The sequence below is a fragment of the Rhea pennata genome, chromosome 3 (genome assembly GCF_028389875.1).
Source record: "Rhea pennata isolate bPtePen1 chromosome 3, bPtePen1.pri, whole genome shotgun sequence".
Classification (NCBI taxonomy): Eukaryota; Metazoa; Chordata; class Aves; order Rheiformes; family Rheidae; genus Rhea; species Rhea pennata.
The window spans coordinates 24,743,343-24,762,552 of NC_084665.1; the positions used below are offsets into that span (position 1 = coordinate 24,743,343).

Below are 19,210 nucleotides of genomic sequence, written 5' to 3' on the forward strand. Positions count from 1 at the left end.
TACATATCTAAGACAATGTATATTCACTTTTCCATGATGTTTATTATAATGACTCTGATGCTTCTTATAATGACTCTTTAAGTGCCATGCAGCTCCAATCCATGCTACATTATGAGTATAATGTTAATTTTACACTGAGCTGTGTGTTCACTTACAAAGACTTTCTAAATCATCAGATGAAATCCAGACCTTACTGAAATCAGTAGGAATTTTACTTTTGACTTCAGAGGCCAAGATTTCACTTAGACAGGAGTCTTATTTAGTCAAAGAGTAAGGCATGTCTAATTATATACAAAATTACAGCTTTTTAATGACTGTAAAAATGTAGTATTCCCTTTTTCAAGGATAACAAAAAATGCTGTTTGAAAATTTGTGTTGTGCAGAGTACACTATGGAGTTTGAAAAATTGTGTAACAAGGAGAGCAATAAGAGGACAAAGGAGAATTCCATTTTGGAATTACTACTGAAATTAGTATTGGGATTGCTGTTTTTAATTATTATGTATTTTCTTTCACCATGCATTTTCTTTCTTTCATTTTTATTTAAAATGTATTACACAATATATATAAAGCACACTGAATCTTAAAAGTTACCTGATTGGATGTACCTTAATTTCTCATCAAATTGATTTGCCATGCTTAAAGTCAATGCTTAAAAAAATCTTAGAAGTAAGAATATATTTTATTTAAGCTCTCGACTAAAATTGCAGTTCAGGTTCAAGAGTTCTTGGGAAAGAATAAAAAAATAAATAGAAACTGAATCCAAATGTTAATCCATAAATACGAAACTTTCTTTTGACCCTTACCCTGTAGTGGTCTGGAGTTACTAATGGGGTTAGGATTTCAACTCTTAATGGGACTTGGTGCATTAGTGTTTTGTATGCATGGAATTCAGCATTCAGCTTAATAAGTGGTTGACATTGGTGATGTCCCTTAATTTGCTTAAATCTAATTGGCTCTTTTATCAGTCAAACCTGTATGGATTGGCAATTGATCAGAAAGGGTCAGCCATGACTGTGCATGTACTTAAATGCTGGAACCACCAGTTAAAGTCACTGTTGCATAATAAGAAGCTGAAAACATGAGAACAAATGATCTTCAGAGTCGGAAGGCAAAAGAAAGCAGAGAAGTTTTTCAGGATGTTCAAGTTCAGAACAAAGGCATTATGGAGTGTATAAATTTTAAATACACTGCTTTTTGCCTCAAGACTTAAAGCTTTTTTTTTTTTTCCAGATGAACAGAAATCTTGTCTGAAACTGTCTTTGTTACATCAAAGAACTGCATAGAAAGCTAAAAGAGATGGAAGAAGCATAAAAGGGCATAGTTTAAAATGATTAGTGACAAATTTCATACTGCAGAGGTAGAAGTAGATTTTTTAAAGTTTTATATTTTTTCCAAAAAGAATAAATTTGTTCTATTTATCTTGTCCTAAGCTTCTTTTGGTAGAAGTTGTAAAAAATAAGGTATTAGCAGAGTTTTCCCATTAACTTGAGGATGCCAGCCATTTTCAAGAGAAATTTGTTTTAGAATTAATTTAATTAAATAAATGAATTGGAAAGATACAGAGGACATAAAACTGCAAAAATCTGGGAGAAAATCTTCTGTACAGAATACTTAGTTTATGTATTTTTCTTATTATTAAGTATTATTTCTGACACAGTGGCATAAAGGGGATTACATATATTTAGGGTTGCAGTGTAGTAAGTGATGGTAAATCAGCAGAGATGAAAGTAGCACTCATGCTGATAATAGATCATACTCTTGTTAAATCCACCTGCTCCCTAGCTCTTACTCCAAAAACCCCAACATACAAAGGAATGAGATGCCCTGTAAAATGTTCTATTGCTTGATTGTCCTGTCTAGCTAAAATGAAAGTTTTTTAAGAGAAACCTTTTTGATTACTTCGTTTCTCACTAACATTGTATGCACATTATGCTACCAGAATGCAAATAATTAATTTAAAATTAATTAGCAAAGTGATAATCTGAAGACAGATATGTGCTATATATGTTTATGCTGTGTTGTTGGATATGTTTGTTTCTTTTTTGATTTTGAAAATCTGTCTTTAAAAATAAGCGCATACTATTAATTTTTGGACATTTATGAAGGTGAAATGGATTGTTTGAGTCAAAGGAGTATGCCAGAAAAAAAGAGGTTAATTTAGGTAAGCAGAAAGGAAAAAGGCTGCTAATCAGGTGAGAAGTAGAAGGGTGGAGGCTCCATCAGCAGCAGCAATGAGAAAGAAAACAAAGTGAAGGTCTGGAGTCCCAGATAATGAATGGCAAGAGGTATGAAGCTTGTGAGTGGCAGCTCTGTATCTTGTTGAAGAGAGTAAAGATAGCACCTGTGGGTTGTCTTCCCACAGTTACCTGAGGTGGGGATTACGAACCGTAAACCTGGTGCTGCCTTATATGTAGAAGAGCCTCAAAAGGTTGACGTATGCTCTCGTTCCCTATGCAATATGTAAAAGCAGATATATTATTTGAAAAAAAAATCTTCCTAAGCAGTGAAGTGTCTCTTTAATATTTGCCATAATTTACGGAATATATTACTGATTTATATACTGTGTCTATGGTTTGTAGAACATAAGAATGCCTAGCTGCAAAAGATGTGAGATTTTGCCTTGAACTCATAAACATCTACCCTTCAGTGGTCCCTTTTTCGTTGTATATGGTATGCTGTATGCTTCTACCTCCAAGTTTGAGCGACTTCACAGAAGCAAAAAGTGAACCTACGTATTTACAGCCATTGATGTTTGTTCACCGTCTACAGAGCCTGGCACTCTGCAGCAAAAGGATTTCAGCCACTGTTGGTTTAGGTAGCAAGGCCTTTGAGACTGGATATTGAACCACATCATGGGATCATTGATCTAATTACGGAAACAAATAAGAACCACATCGTACAACTTATAGTCACATCTGGAAACATTCGCTCATGAAAGTTGATCACTGGAGCCAACAGGGCTACTTGGATGAGTGAATATTCAGTAAGCAGAGCAAACCAATATTGTTAGGCTAGAATTATTTAGGAGTAAAAATCAGACTTGAATATGCTAGAATTTACCTTTGAGATAGGTTTGTTTTTCCATGATGCTGAGAATTAGATTTGAGTAGACAAAGTCACACCATAAAACTGCTTTCTAGATAATTTTCTGTATTTCAGATTTCTGGTATTCCTGAGACATTTGTTGCTTTTTGTATTTCTCTTCTTTTCTCTTTTCTTTCCTTTTTCCCTCTAGGCATAGGATAAAATTCAGTCAGCTTTTTTTTTTTCTTCTATTTTTTGTTTCTTTTTCATTTTTCTTCTCTTTAGTCCTCTTCCATCACTTCTTTTAGAGGTAGAGCAGTAAAAACAGAATTGAAAAATGGAAAAAAAATAAAGAAAAAGTAGTTGAGAAAAAGAAAACAAAAGCATCTGGCATTGTTCCTTTGTATTCATTAAATATATATTTAGATATTTTTTAAAATTCATAATTCTGAAGGATATGTGATGCCTCTGTATACCAAAATCTCTAATTTTGTTGAGAAACAGGAAAAGGTTTAAACAAAATCATTGCAGCAAGTGTTCTTGGGTTTTTCATATGTGTGTTAACAGAAAGTTCTGAATAAAAAATTGTGGGCATATCCCTGACTATCTAGGGATAGTTTGAGGAGAGAGCAGGACAGAGCAAGGAGGGGAAAAGATCTCTCCTACATCTTTCATCAATGACATAGCTAATTAAGGGGTGTCAGTGGCAAGCTGTATGAATAGTCCATTCCAGTTCCTTCTGTCCAGAGAGATGACTTCATGGGGATATGAGGGTAGGGTTGCAAAAGATGAGCAAGTGGGAGTTGTTCTAATGAAATAATAATTCTTCTCTAACCTCTGCAATATTGAACTGATTGTCATTTTCATTAGTTCCACTTTCTTCCTCTCCTAGTCTGTTCAGCATGTCTTTCAATGAGCTCGTGCTGTGTCTGTTCCTGTTTTGGGATGGTTGTTTTTTGGTATCTTGCTAGTGAGAGAAGAGAGGAGAAGTCTCATTTCGTAAAGGTTGTATCTTCAGATTCCAGCAGTGGGAGGCACAGAGGTGCCCACTTTACTGATTACCTTTTTAGACTGTGGGGCCTAGGCTTTTTAGTCAGGGCCTAGGCTAATTCCACACAACATAAAGGACCATCTCATGGTTGCATTAAGTTGTACCTTACTGTAAGTCTCTACTCCTAAAACTGGAGATTGCCAGAATGCAGTGCTAGGCAAACCTGCAAAGACACAGCAAGTGTGTCTTTTTCCTTCTGGTTTTGTCCCTCCCTCTACCCCTTTTCCTATCCATTTGGGGGTATAAAGAGTTCCATGAGGCACTTCAGCTGGGGAGGTGATCGAAACTATAGTTTTAGTTGCCTAGAAGGATGTGGATATTTTAGCTTTTTTGGGAAGTGCCAGAGCATAAGGGGGAGCACAGAGCAAGAGTTAAAAGCAGCTAGTAGATTATCTATAAGCAGGCAATTAACCTCAGTGTGGGTGTCTTAGTCTAGGTCTTTCCAAAACCTTAGTCTTAGCACGAGTCCTAGGCGGTTCTTGAGATCTCTTAGAAGAAAACTGCACTAGAGTGGATTTCACACTGGAAAAACACAACTCATCATACTTCTCAAAAACAGAAGAATATGTAAAAGTAGGAAAAACAAGCTGTTGTGAGATTTCGCAGTGGATCATTATTTAAAATGACTACGTACCATCACATAAACATCTTCCAGACCAATTTCAGTTGTACATTAAAAGGGACACAATTTCAAAGATGTATGCAATTTTTATATAATCATAAGCCTATTCATGCATTTTTTTTCATTCTATGTAAGTCTCAACTAGACTGTTCAGTAATCTACTTAAGATTCTTTATGATAAACTAGCCATGCTACTTCTGTTTAAGGAATTCTACAATAAAAGGATATTCAAATTCTTTGTGAAAATATACTAAAGACATATGAAAAAATCACATCATAAATTTGTCTGATAAACCACTTCCAATATATGCAAGTTTTAGGACTGGGACCAATTTTTATGTTACTTTACTTGGATGCTTTGCACTGCTCTTCTACAAAATCCACTTTATTATATTTATTTTTGACAATTCCTGCTTCTAAATTTTCCAGAATAAAAAGGCATTTTCATAAGCTGTCAGCAAATGCAAATGCCTGCTTTTTTTTTTTTTTTTTTGGTCATTTTGTATTTTCTGCACTAGAAGCATCTTGATTATGGAGGTTAGTCTCACTGATCAGAAAACATTTGAGTAAAGCGCCAACTTTTTTTTTGAGCTACTTTGCACAGTTAAGGAAGCTTTGAAGTTCTTATGTTTGCAATGGACTCTACAAGCCTCCAGCAAAGTTCTGCCAGCCTGAGACGTTTACATATTCTCATGTGTGTTACATATTAAAAAACAAAAAAAGCTTAAAGGGAAAAAAAATTAAGGCTTCCTGTTAAGAGCTTCCTGAGGGCAAAGTGTGGAGGGCACCAAATCTCTTTTTTCCTTCTCTTTATCTAGGGACAAATACAGAGATGCTCTTTCTTAAATATAACTATAAAAGTGCTTTTGCTGCTTTCCTTTCAGGTTAAAAATGATTCTTATTTGGGAGCTTTCTGTATAGTTAGGAAATAGATCTGAAATTGAATCAAAAACATCTTACGCTTTATATCTAAATTCTTAGAATGTATGCAGAATTAATATATTTTTCCTTCATTAAGTTATTTATTTGTTCTGGAGGGTTTTTTTCTGTAGAGGTTTGACTGTTCCCTACTTAATGTTATACTGCTTTTTATTCTAGAAGGTCTACGCAGTTATCTTGGGGCTAGCTGGCTGAGCACCTAAGGGAAAATAAGCTGCTCTATGAAAAAAGGGAGAAAGAGAGAGAAAAAGAAAATTGTGTGAGAATCAGTCATTGTTAGAGTCACCAGTTTTCCTCCTATGTCCTTATAGCACAGTGCTGTTGTCTGTTACCCTCTTCTTACAGCCAAAGCTACCATTAGAGTTTAGCCTTTTTCATTTGTGACATTGGATAGTTTTTCCTCACTGTGCCTTTCTTTCTGAATTTTTACTATTGTATCTGCATACACGTGCATATGCACACACAAGCAAATATATGTGTATGATATATTAGTGTGCACATTTTCATGTATACATGCTAGATTTGTGTCTGTCCCTCTTTGCATCTGTATGCAGGTCCCACTTATACTTCTGACAAAGAAATACTACCCTTTTAGAAAGATTAATTCCAGGCTGGTAAAATAAGAGTGATGGGAAATTCATGTATTTCGTGTTACAATGGGATATGTCCAATACTGAATTAGATTAATTCTTACACTATTTATATAATGAGGTATTTACTTTTAAGATTTTTACAAGTATTTACTAATTGAACTTCCCACTAGGCTTCTGAAATGACTAGGAATTTTTATCCTCATTTTACAGATAGGTTTAGAAATAGAAAGACATTTGTAAAACAAGGTAAAGAGACATTGTATTTGTCCTAGCACTGACACGTATAGTATACATGTCATAAAGTTTGGCAACCTCTTGTCCCCTAGCTTAGACTGGAATTACCTCTCCACGAAAGATGTTGGAACAAGTTGAACATGGCCATTGGTGTAAATAGAAAGTGAGTGAATTTGGGCTGTTTGGCTGATTTTACGCTATCTAAACAGTTCTTATAGAGGATGTTGAATGAGTGAAGAAGTTCTCTTATTTTTTTCTTCCACTGAAGTTGTGAGTGCTTTTAATACGGAGAATCCTTTTTCAGATGGTTGCTCATAAGGAATTGATAGCATTGTCCAAAAACTTCAGCAGCAGATTCCTGATGATTTTAATGTGAACTAAGCTGCTATAAATTTTCTAGAATGATGATTTAGCCCTTTCAGTCTGTGTCTAAAAACAAAGGAAAGAGAGAAAGTGTTTGTTACCTCTTTATATTTTTGTCAAAAGATTGAAGAAAATCTGTATTGTAGAGAATAACTATTTCCAAAATTCTTTACGTCAATATAGGATTTCAATATAGGGTGAAAAATACGTGCAGACTGCAGTAAATGTTGCTACATCTCTTATGATATCTAGACAAAATAGAGGCAAACCCTGACTTGTCTTTGAATGAAACATGATGGTGTTACTAAGTCTTTTAATCAATTATGACCGTGAACTTTCAGCAAGAACACAGTAGCCAAGGTCTTTTCAATAATAGTAATACTTGGGAACTGATCATTCATTTTTGTCACTTTCACTGATTTCAGTGGATGTGTTCTTTAGCACTTCCTGATAGCCTTCTTATCAACCTGATAGCCACCTTCTGTGGTGGAATGGTTGCCCTCATTGATGAGGGGAGAGCAGTGAATGTTGTCTATCGTGACTTCAGTAGGGCTCATCCACATAGGCGAGCTGATGAAATGTGGGCTAGATGAGCAGACACTGAGGTGGATTGAAAACTGGCTAAAAGGCAGAGCTTAGAGGGTTGTATCAGTGCCATGAAGTCTAGCTGCAGGCCAGTAACTAACAGTGTACCCCAGGTGTCAATATTGGGTCCAGTACTGTTTTACATCTTCATTAATGACCTGGATGATGGGACAGAGTGCACCCTCAGCAAGTTCACAGATGATACAAATCTATGAGTAGCTGATACTCCAAAGGAACTTCATTCTTCATCTATTTCTCTATTAAGACAGAGATTTTTTCCACAGTTTGATGGAATGGGGGTGCCACTTTTTGCATTCTATTATAGTTTAGCTATGTTAGAACAGTGGCCAAACAAAAGGAGACCTGGATTATTCAGCCCGAAGTGACTGAAATTCCCACTCCCACTTCCCAGGGTAGTGTACTGGTCTCTGGGTTCATAACCAGGGAGGTGGAATATGTCCCATCTGTCCTGTTGCAACGCTGAAGAAAATGAATGTCTTTTATACTGGAAAGAAGGTACAGAAGCTGCTACTGTAATCCAGGGGTAAGGACGTATCTGTGGTCTGCAGTGAGGTGGTGCGCATGTGGGCAGCCAAGGTGGGCAGATCCTGCGTTCTGAGCATTTGTGGGTCTGGGCCTAAGTTATTAATTGGTGTAAATGTCAGTGTCTGAATGTGATCCCATTGCTATTTTCTAGTACAGCTTAATTTATTGATACTGCAACTGTTGTACAAGACTGTAATGTGAAGTGACAACCATAGCATTGCAGTTGGTAATTTTGAGAAGTGATAAGGATTCTTGTTTACTCTGTAAGTGTTATAGTTTGGATTTATAGGGCATGGCCTCATGTGTTACACAAGAGAATAATTTGCAGTGGGTGTTTTTTTTGTTCGTGTGTTATTTTCCTAATTATAATACTATCATTTCTGGAACTAAATGCCTGATTCTTCTCTTTGCCATTGTGCCAATCTTCCTCCTGGGAATTTTGTGCATTGATCATTGATAGCATCTGGTTATATAGGAAAATCCATACTCCATACTATTAATGATGACAGATACAATTAAATTAATTCTCTGCCATCTTCTTTGGTGTACACACATTTTCCCCATTAATATTGATGGGCATTAGAGGCACAAGCACATGTTGGGAGAGCAAGCCCCTGAATGTCATGTTTTGCTCTTTGTGGAGCTGACTATATCATTTTATGTCTAAATGTAAGGGAAGCTGCTGACAGTTTTGATATATTAAATTATAACTGAGAACTAATTCAAGGATCAAAGATGCTCTTTGGGAGAGATCACTTTACTGGTAGGAAAAATCATTACCTTTTTTCCCAGTCTCATATATTTGTACTGTGTGTCTTGGAAATATCATTCCCTACAGTTTCTGAATCTTGATGTTTAATTTAACACAAAGGTCTTTGAGCAGCACAATGGGAGGGGGGCTTCTGCTAGTAAAACCTCGTAGAAGGAAATTGAAATGTACATGTTTTTTCTCATTTATCAAAGAAGTGCAAAAATCTAAACTGACATTTTATATCAAATGAATTATGAACTGTGTACTTTGTACCTAAGGGAACAACAACTAAATTAGACTTTTGTTAAAAAGAGAGAGAGGGAAAAAATAGGCTTTTAATAAAATAGACAGTCATTTTCGGTATTTTGTCTGAACCTGACATACGCTGTACTATGCAAAGAAAACTAGAGAGCATAGGCTACTTCAAAGGCTGTATGCTTTGAATGCTTTAGAGTGCATTAAGAAGTAGGTTAAGATTACACACAAACTAGAGTTTCGACTTAATAAGTTTTATTGCTTTGATATGTTTGTTTTCAATCTCATCCAAACCAGGTGATCAGGAAAAGATAGTATGTTTTTTGATAGTTTTAAGTTTGATTGAAACATGTAATAAATTATTTTTTTCACTTCCATCTGTCAAAGTGTGGTTGCTACTGAAAAAGACTTACAGGGAGCAAAATTTTAAAAGACACTTGATTGAAGTATGACAGGTAAAGTTACAAATAATTATGTTCTCAATATTTTAAGTGCATGATTTCCATTGTGTTTAAATTAACAATGCCTCCTGCAACCAAAAAAAAAGGACTGTGACTCTGTAGAGCTAGTGTTTAAAGATTTTGTGAAATTTTGCACATTCTCAGTTTCTGAATTTCCTTCCTGAATTTCACTGGGAACCTAATTATTCCAATGCATTGACAGAGAAAATACTTTGATATTGTTGTGATGAGCACCTAAACCTTAGGTCAGATGGGAAATGAAAAGCTGAAATTCCATATATTCTTTGACATGTCCTCTGCTTTTTGAAAAACAGTACTGTATGAACAGAATATTCAAGAACTGTTTGCTTTTATCATATTGCTAGCTATTGCTTTTATCGTGCTGTATACATACACTTTGTTAAGATAAATTTCAGAAGATTAAGAAAATTAGAATATACAAAAGCTTTCAGAAACTCTGCAAGTTGCTTGCAGAGAACAAAGGTGTGTGAAAAGTGATTGTGGGAATATCATATTATGACCATAGTCTCAAAATCTGAAGCACGAGGCCAGCTATTGTACCATTAATATTATTTTGTATCAGTACCACTGGGAAACTATAATCACACCCAAACCTCTAATGTGGTGTGTTAATGATGACACATCCTCAGTCCTGATATCCAAGTTTACTCACACCCAAGGAAGGCAAAGCCTCTCCAGTGTAGTGCAGTACCTAAGTCTTTAGATAATCCAAACAAAATTGCAACTGTCAGTAACAATAAAATAATCTAATCCTTTAGTGTGTGTGTTTGCTGTGAAGAATGTTTGATTTATTGGTATAAACAATGGCTTTATAGCTATCTTTTGTTAAAAGGTAAAATGATTGTTTTCCTTCATTTATAACTACGTTCTTACTTCATTGTTCAAGAATATTGATTTTCTAAATATTATTTCAATTTATAATTCACAGCATATTTTAGTGTTTAAACATTTAAATTCCACTAGAAATGTGGAAATGAAAATGCCCGTCCTTCTGCTAGAGAAAGAGGAGGAGGAGAAGAGGGAGGTAGAAGGGGTGCAGTGTTGTGAGTGAGCCCTGGAGAGTCAGACTTCCTGCTCATGCTTTCTGTGGAGGAGATTAGATGGAGACAATGACGGCAGGTGGGAAGAGACACTTCCTTCTTTCTCAGCACCTGCCTCCCATTTGCCTTATAAAAAGGCATTGCCATTGAGACTTTTTTTTTTTGTGTGTGTGTGATTACCAGATATGACATGAAGAAGTTAATTAGCAGTTGTGAACCAAATCCAGAGTTGCCTGGATTCCTGGGAGTAGAGTCTTTGGGGAAAACTCTTTTTCTTCTCCTCCTGCAAATGGAGAAACATCTTGAGTGGAAAAGATGGCTTCAATTGTTTCATGGCCAAAAAGTAGTCCAGCAACTTGGATCTTGTTCATACCTGTAGGACAATGAAGATGTAATAAGACTGCAGCACTCACTGTGTGTAGTGGCTCCCTAACACCAGCTGATCTGTCATCTTGTCAAATCTAGTTTCTATTTGTGGACGCTCTCAAGCTTGGATTCTATCATGAATGGCAATATTTCACACCATCCTCTAAGTAGCTCAAAGAAATTTATTGATTTAAAATAACTAGAGCTAACCTCATTAAGGTTCTGATTTATTTGCAGAACTGCATTGCTCTCCAATCTGTACAGTTAGGAATGTATAAGCTGATGTTTCTGTTGAAATGCTTATCACATGGTAATGTTTTGTTTTCTACCAGCAAGGAAGATGGTTTTTGAGTGACAGTCCTCAGGCATATTCATGCTGCAGGTGTGCCCATACTGCTAGTGTTTGAGCAAGGAGACTTCTTGTCTGATTAGGATATGCACATCTCTTCCAGTATCTCACTTTTTTTAGAGCTCAGTTAGGTTTCCTTGGTTTCTCTATTTGGGTTGAGATAGAGCATTAATCCTGTCCACTTGCATGAGTAGAGTGTTGCTTTTATTTTTGAAGTTCCTGTGTTGTTTTTTTGTTTTCAGTCATCAAATAAAACATACAAGATATTAAATATTTATTTTCAACTTGTGCTCCTGATGGAAGCATGTGCATCTTGCAACATCACCACCTCCATGCCTTTTCCTCTTCCTTTGTTGCTTCTTCATCTTCTACTGTGTTAGTGTATCTCTCATTGAAAGATTAAGCTGAAAAAGAGTAAATCAGGAAATCATCTCATGCATCTTCTCTCCTCAAAACCATACCTATGTCTCATTTCTGGTAGGATATTTGTTCAGTCTGATAGAGATTTTCCAGTTTGAAATCCTTATTGCAGCAGTTTAATCTCATTACTTTGTGTCCTATTTACCAGAGAGACAGAGATTCTCTTTCTCTTTACCAAATTTTTGTGAAGTTCGAGATTGTTACCAATTCATCCCCGTCCTCTTTTCTTCTTCACCAGTCAGGTTTAGACTGTCTCCCCTGGTCTTACCACAGCCATCAATGAGTTCATTTACTTTTTTTGTTGCTTTGGGGAGTTGTGTATTCCTTGAGTTACCGCACTTACTAAAAAAGGTTGTTCCAGACACTTCTGGATCCTTCATCTGCTTTCCAAGGTCCTCCTCCTTCTTGAAACCAGCTGTAGTGGCAATATAAGACCAAGAGTTATCTTTCATCTGTTATCTTGGAGCTCATCTAGCACTCTTTACCATCAGGGAAGAAAGAAAACTCTTCTGCCTTCCTGCCGTCTAGACTGTAACGTTTTTAAAGCTTTTTAGGACTTTCTCAAGGGAAGTATTTTGTTCTCCATGTTCCTTTGCTGTAAGGAACTAATGCACCAGTGCACCCATAGATATATTTCATCACATGACAACAAGGGGAGTAGCAAAGCTCGGAATGATATTGCCTAGTAGTCTGTTAGCTACCATCAGCTAGATAATTGCCTCTTTCAATTCAGCTGCTGAAACTTGGAAATATCTTGCTTGTTCCAGGAATGTGAACTTTCGTCTGCCAGCCTACACTCCTCCTCTTGCCTGCTGTGTTAAGTTAGAGGACTAAACACCAACGCTGTCTATTAGGAACTACCATGTTCCTCTACCTTCTTTTGGGTCAGGATAGAAAATTATTAAGGCATGACCACTGAAGATCAAATGAAATCCTTGATTAATGTCCTCCATCGGCTTAATGTGGTAGATTTTCCTCTCTGTTTGTGGTGACTCAGTTTCCTGAATTGTACTTTAAATGACTGTTGATGGAATAGATGAGGTCTTTCTCAATAATTGTCTGTGGTTATTGGTATGGTTGTGACAACCTGTTAGCTTCAGGGCTTGTAGCTACTTAAGAAATGATTAGTTTCAACCATGGAGGAAGAAAGCTTAAAGGCTGGCCTGCAGTTCTTTGAAGTTGTATCATCAGCATTAAGAAAATAATCTCAATTTATCCAAGCATCTCTTTGCCAACTCTCTGAGAGTCTCTTAACAAAGGTGAGAGATGCTAGTGTTTACATCAGTGTGACCCATTAGTATGCCTGCCTCTGGCCATAGTTCTCTACCTCTAGATATCAATTAAAAGGGAAGCTACAAGATTTTGAAGGTGTTTTCAAATTCTTTCTTTCTATTTTTTCAAACAAAAAAGGGCAAAAAAGCAAAACATATCATCTTGAAGTTCACTTTACAGCTGCTTCATGCAGGAAGTGGAAGATATCACACAAATATGGGCAGAATCTGGTTCCCTCCCCTCTTGCCACATCTGTTCCCCTAAGTAAGGGAAAAATGGCAGTTTTATTGCACGTATAAAAAGATCTGATAGTTTCTCAAAGCTACTTCACATACGTATTTCATTTCCTAAATGACTAGAGTCACAATGTACCCACAACAGTTGTTTGTCTAGCATGAATTTCTGCCTCATTTTTTAAATACCAATCCTTATGTTTTTTCCTCATGGCCTTTTTTAAAAATTAATTTTGTGATATGACAGTTATTGGCTAAGCATCCTTTTAAACAGCCTGATGAATAATTGGTTTTACTGGGCAGTTATAAATTCCATCCAATATCTTTATTACAGGTATTATAATCATTAATCATTCAGCTAATTGCTTATTGGCATTCTTTTGTGGCTTTTAGAGTTTAGCAAAGTTCTTGCTGAGTAACATAGATAAACTTCTTCATGAGGGAATAGCACAAGTGAATAAAGGCAGGTTACCTCTTGTTATACAGCTGTAAGGTAAATGAGACAAATGTACGAGATGTTTTTATAGTGTCGACTTCAGTAAAAGATAACACCTTGGAAAGGGGTATGTCTTTCACGTATTTTTACATGAGACCCATATCCTAATTGCAGGTGCACATGCAGAAAAGTTCATTAAAAGGAGAAGGAGTCTGAGTTCTGTTTTCTTTAGAGCAGTATTAATAAGGAATATGTAAGTCCTCTCTGGGATTTCGTAAGAGGATTGTTTTAAATTTCAGGTCTCCAGGCCACTGCATAAAGCTTGAGCTGATTTTCAGGGCCCTACTAAAATTGTACTGTGCAGCTTGGAATACCAAATAGTGCAAGTGGAGGAAAGTTTGCAGATAAAGCTTACACACTGAATTCAAATAAAGATTTTCAGGCTTTATATTTTAGTTTTTCCAAGTGATACTGGGTGTTACTGCTATAAGTAGCAATAAAGATTAAAAAGTGAACAGGTCTGCAAAGCAACTCCTTTTCAAATGAAATTATTATATCAGAGATCAGGTCTATAAAACGGGATAGATCGTGAAGAGAGAATGAGATATTTCTGTACCTTATTTACCTTATACAATTGGAAGGAAAATGTTAAGAACAGTGGGTGTGAACAGATGTGGATTTACTGGGAGGTTTAAGAAGGCTTTAAGCTACTGCTTTATGTCTCATTAGTTGCTTTTTCCCATACTGCAGCTTCCCTTCCTTTCCGAAGCTCCATATGCCAGAAGGACATTGCATATCATATGATACAAAGCGTCTGGATATGTGTTGAACAAGGATGTATAACAGAAAACTAACATTAGGGCTATGTTTCTCCCTGGTAGATGTATTATTAGGTGTAGCTATATCTGTAACTGAAAACATGTATTCTTGGAGTTAAAAAATTAAAAGGAAGATCCAAGAATACTGTATGCAATTGTTACACATTGAGTAGGTGAAAAACAAGGTGGTTGAATACATATATTAAATGAAAAATCAATAGCTACTGTGTGCATTCACTATGCATCAAATAGGTGAGATGGCTGGGAAAAGAAGGTTAAAAAAGCAGAGTAAACGTCAATGAGCCTGTGAAGATAAGAAACAAAAAAAGCAATCTTCTGCTTTGCCAACAGATAAAGGTTTATAACTAGCATGCCCTTCTAGTGATGACATATGGCCCAGCAACATGGCCTGTCTTTCAGTTAAATGAAACAAAAACACGATGTCCATATTGAAAATTATGGAGAGTGCAATGACTGGAATTATTTGGACTGACCAAACAGCTAGATAACAGGCATACTGGAGAAAATCAGGAGAAACAAATATCAAGGTGCAGAACATATTGCCATAAAAAGTGCCATGATGAGATGATCTCAGTATGGGCACCTAAAATAGAAAATAAATCAGGAGTATCTAAACAACCAATGCAATAAGATAATGAAATGGGGTTTGTGAATTGAACCTGGAAAAGGATGAGAGTGGGCATGACTGAATGAGACATTCATCTAAAGGCAGGCTTACTGAAGCTGTTCCTTGCTGTTATGGCACAAACTGTGAAGAGCCAATTTTCCTTCCTCTGTAGTTAAATGCCTGCAATTATCATTTGCGTACACATGGGTTTGAAAAATATTTAGATAAGATGTAAATGCATCATCTGTGCTAAATATTTTGCACATGCAGATGTGGCAAACTGTAGAGTAACATTTGCATAGTTCCAAACTCTTCTGGTTGCCTGTCTGCAGATACTACGGAGAGAGCAGATGAATATCTGATGACTGTTAAAAAGCAGTGTCACTTCATCAAAGGTGCTGTGAATTTGTGCCGATTTGATAGTATCAAATCATTTTCTTCCTGGCTTTTCTTAAAGAGCAACAATGCAGACATTTTCAACGCTAAATCATAATATGTTGTCCTAATGATAATTCACTCTTAATAATCTTACGTAAATTCTACTGTCAGATAATTTAAATTTCAGGAATATATTCTTATGGTAAGTATGGACAATATCTCTTTAAAAGGCAGTCTTTTAACATGGAGGAAATATTCAAATGCAAGCATTTAATGTAATGCTTGTGGTCCTAAAACAGCCAAATCCTTACAAGGCTGACGAATACAACATCTGCTGCTTAAAATGAGGAAACTGAGGCAAGAAACTAAAACGGTTTTCAAAGACTATTTTCAAAGCATGTTAATGGCAGAGCAGGGATCAAGCCTTTCTTGACTCATTTGCATGTATCAGAGTACCCAGAATATAATATATTAGTGTGAACTTGAAACAATCTTCAATTTTTATTATTTTGTAGAGTTGTTTATTAATTAATCCTTTGTTTAAAATTGACATCTGGTTAAGTATTTTATTCAGCCTTTGTAGTCTCTTCATAGATAAAGCGTGAATTTCTACTCTGCTAAGTGAGGATTTACTGGTCTAGATGTTGATTCAGTAGGTTGCAAGTGGAGTGGCTGCCCCTTGAGTGTCATATTAAAGCTTGAGGGGAGCTTTTTGAGCAACATTGCATCTTGAAGGTGATATATCAAGCTGATAGATACATGGCTCTTCTGTTGAGAAATTTTCAGTAGAATTATTGCTGGTTGCCAGTTATTACTTGGATAGTAAAGAGTCTCTTGGGAATATGGGTCAGATAAAAAGGGTTAAGCTGAGTGGAATGTTACAGTGAAGACCTTGATGATGTTGAGTGTTTGAAATAATCAAAGGATATTTTGTATGCAATTTAGAAATGCTAGTTTTGGGAGGAAGTGCTCTGTGATTTTAATGCTGGAAATGTGAGCAGTTTTACAGAACGCTTTTCTCATTATGGCTCAGTAGAAACTCAAAAATTTTAGCATTGCACAGTCTTGGCCTACTGTCCCGTTCTTTTCAAAGTGCATATTAATGACATTCTTGGCAAACTAGGGGAAATATTTTAGATAACATTTAGATAAATTTGCTGTATATTCTAACATGTTGGCTTGAAAGTAGTGGGGTAGACTTGCTCTACAGATCAGTTGACTTTTATAGGAGAGATTTTTCCAAATTTTCTATTCTTCCTTATGTTGTGCTTTGTTAGTAGAAAAGATTTGAACATTTAGTTGTGATTACTTACACTATTAAAGTAACATCTGCACTATGAATTGTTTTTGACATATAGACAGCTACATCTTTCTTTCTTGATGAACATTCCTATATCAGTATAATAACCACCACTGTATGTATATAAAGCTTAATCAGAGATCTTATTTTATGGATCTCAGAGAGCTTTACAAAGGACGATAAGTATTATTATCTCCATTTAACATATTGAGAAATGAAAGACAAAGGTGAACTCATGTGTCCTGACAGAGCTGGAAATAAATTTAACACTTTTGTGTCCTAAGTGAGTTGCTTACACTGTCTCTTCAATAACAATGTGAACATTGGCTTCCTCACCAAATTATATCTCAGCTAGTTAGATTCATTTTTAGATTTGGCTTTTCTGCTCTGTAGAATTTCTGTGTCCACTTAAACAACTGACTCATTTTAAGCTCCAGACGCAGTTCAGTTTTGAATGAAGTAGTACCTTGCTTTGAAGAGGTTTTGAGCCTTTCTGCTTGTATCAGCTTATGAAAACACTTTAAACTCTCTGATAAAAGGTTTTACAAGTATAGTGTCGTCTTTCTTGTGCTGGCAGGGCTTGCATGCTATCAACTTTAGGAATCATTTTTAAAGGGATGCCAAAATAGTTCATAATTACCTGCAAGTACTGTACTTTACATTGATAAGATTTAAATCACAAGACCTAATGCTAACCTTAGTTGCATTGCTGCTAAATAGAACAATGTAAAGTGAAATAAATATATGTTCTCCATTTTACTCTGTGTGATTTAATTCACATATAGAGGCATTTGATGTGTGATGTTTGGTGGTTCAGCTAGAGATACGTAGGGGATGTTCCAACTAAATATTCTTCTAGCTTCTTCCCTCCGAACTGAGTTGTTCAGAGGTTCTTGATTAGCCTTGAAGGTGCTGGCAATGAATTTGTATGCCACAAATTACCTTAGGCTCAGCCATCTTCTGAATTTGGAAGTAGGAAGTTTAAAAGTTTTCTTAGGATTCACCAGAGTGATTACCTATCTCTAGGTAGCCACAACAGGAGGGAGCTTCCAAACACTGCCAGCTTGGCTAAGGCCCAACAATTTCATGTTGCCTTTTTCATGGTAACAGAGGGAGGGGGAAAGGGAGGGAGGCTAGAGAAGCCACCCCTCTTCTTTGGGCCTTGAAAAGACAAGGAGAGGTTGCAGGGCTAAAGGCCAATTCTCATAAGTCTGGTAATAACTCAGGGACCCCAGCAGCCAGCTTTTAGTAAAATTATTTTATGAGGACTTGTGGACTTTGAACTTAGAGGAAAAGGAATAAGAATATCCAGATTGGAACAAGCCATGTCTTCTCCCTTTCCTATGTAATATGACTTGGAGCCGGAACTGAAGAACTATAAATTTCCCCAAGCATAGGTATGTTAATGAGAGTAATATAGCCAGCTGCTAGTTTATGCCTCTCTGTGTGCATGTACCTTGGTATAAATAAATGCTTTTGTATATGACTGATTAATGTTTTTTCTTGAGAGTCGGTGTCATCCTTTCATCTTTTTCAGGGAGAGGAAGATTCAGGCAGTCTCTCACAAAGTCTGTTCCTTCCCCCCTTAGTAACCCATACATATTCACGTGGTAAATCAGGTTTATAAAACTTATTATAAACTACTGCTCACTTGTCTATCCAGATTAGTAAATCTGGCTCTCAGGTGCAGTTTTTCAGTCAGCACACTATCCTGCAAGTGTGCTGAGCCATAGGTTGCCTTACAACTCTGCCTTAAGTGGCAGATAAGTGAGACTGGTTTTCAATGTAGAGGAAGAAGACAATAAGAGCAATAAAAAAAATTCTGTTGGAATGAACAAAGAAAGAAGCAAATAATAACTACTGGACAATGAAAAGCAGAAACATTAGACAAGTTTAAATGGCAAAGGCAGTAACGTTCCAGTGTTTTAACTTTTTGGAAGAGAACTACAGTGACATACATCAAATATAAAAATTTTAGGTTTGTTTATTTCCAAAGTATCTCCAACAGATCTTTTTTTTTTTTTTTTTTTAAAGAAAAAAAAAAAAAAAAAGAAAAATGTACAGAGCCATAAACTCACTGGTATGTAGAGGCATAGTTCTTTTTACTGCATGCGGTGAAATTTGCAGCAGTTAAAGGTCATTGGTGGTATCGCTAGTAACAGATTTTGATCTGGAGTTCCTGGGCTTTATAAAAATTAATTTTCTTAACAAAATAGTGGGCTAGAGACTGAGATTTCAAAGAATTTCGATTTTTATAATTTTTATTTATTTTAAAAAAATGTTTCCTTAAAATTTCTGCTTTTTTCTTTTAAAATTATTATTAATGTATAAGAGTGAGAAGGTATAGGATTGATAAAAGATCTGATCAATGTTACTCTTGCTGGGAAAGATTTCTGTGAGCAGTTCTTTAACTTCTGAGGGTGGCAGAACTGGGCAGTTGGAGAAGCAGATAATATACAAACAGGTGGTAGAGAATATGTTGCTTCTGAATTCCTTTTGGTGTTTAGGGGTTTGCTTTTAGCA

General features: G+C 36.0%; 1 protein-coding gene across 1 annotated transcript in view; it reads left to right on the top strand.

The window, feature by feature from the left end:
- The window catches only part of USH2A (usherin), a 397,775-nt gene that overhangs the window by 235,621 nt on the left and 142,944 nt on the right, over nucleotides 1–19,210 (top strand). The gene's annotated exons all lie outside the window — the stretch shown is intronic.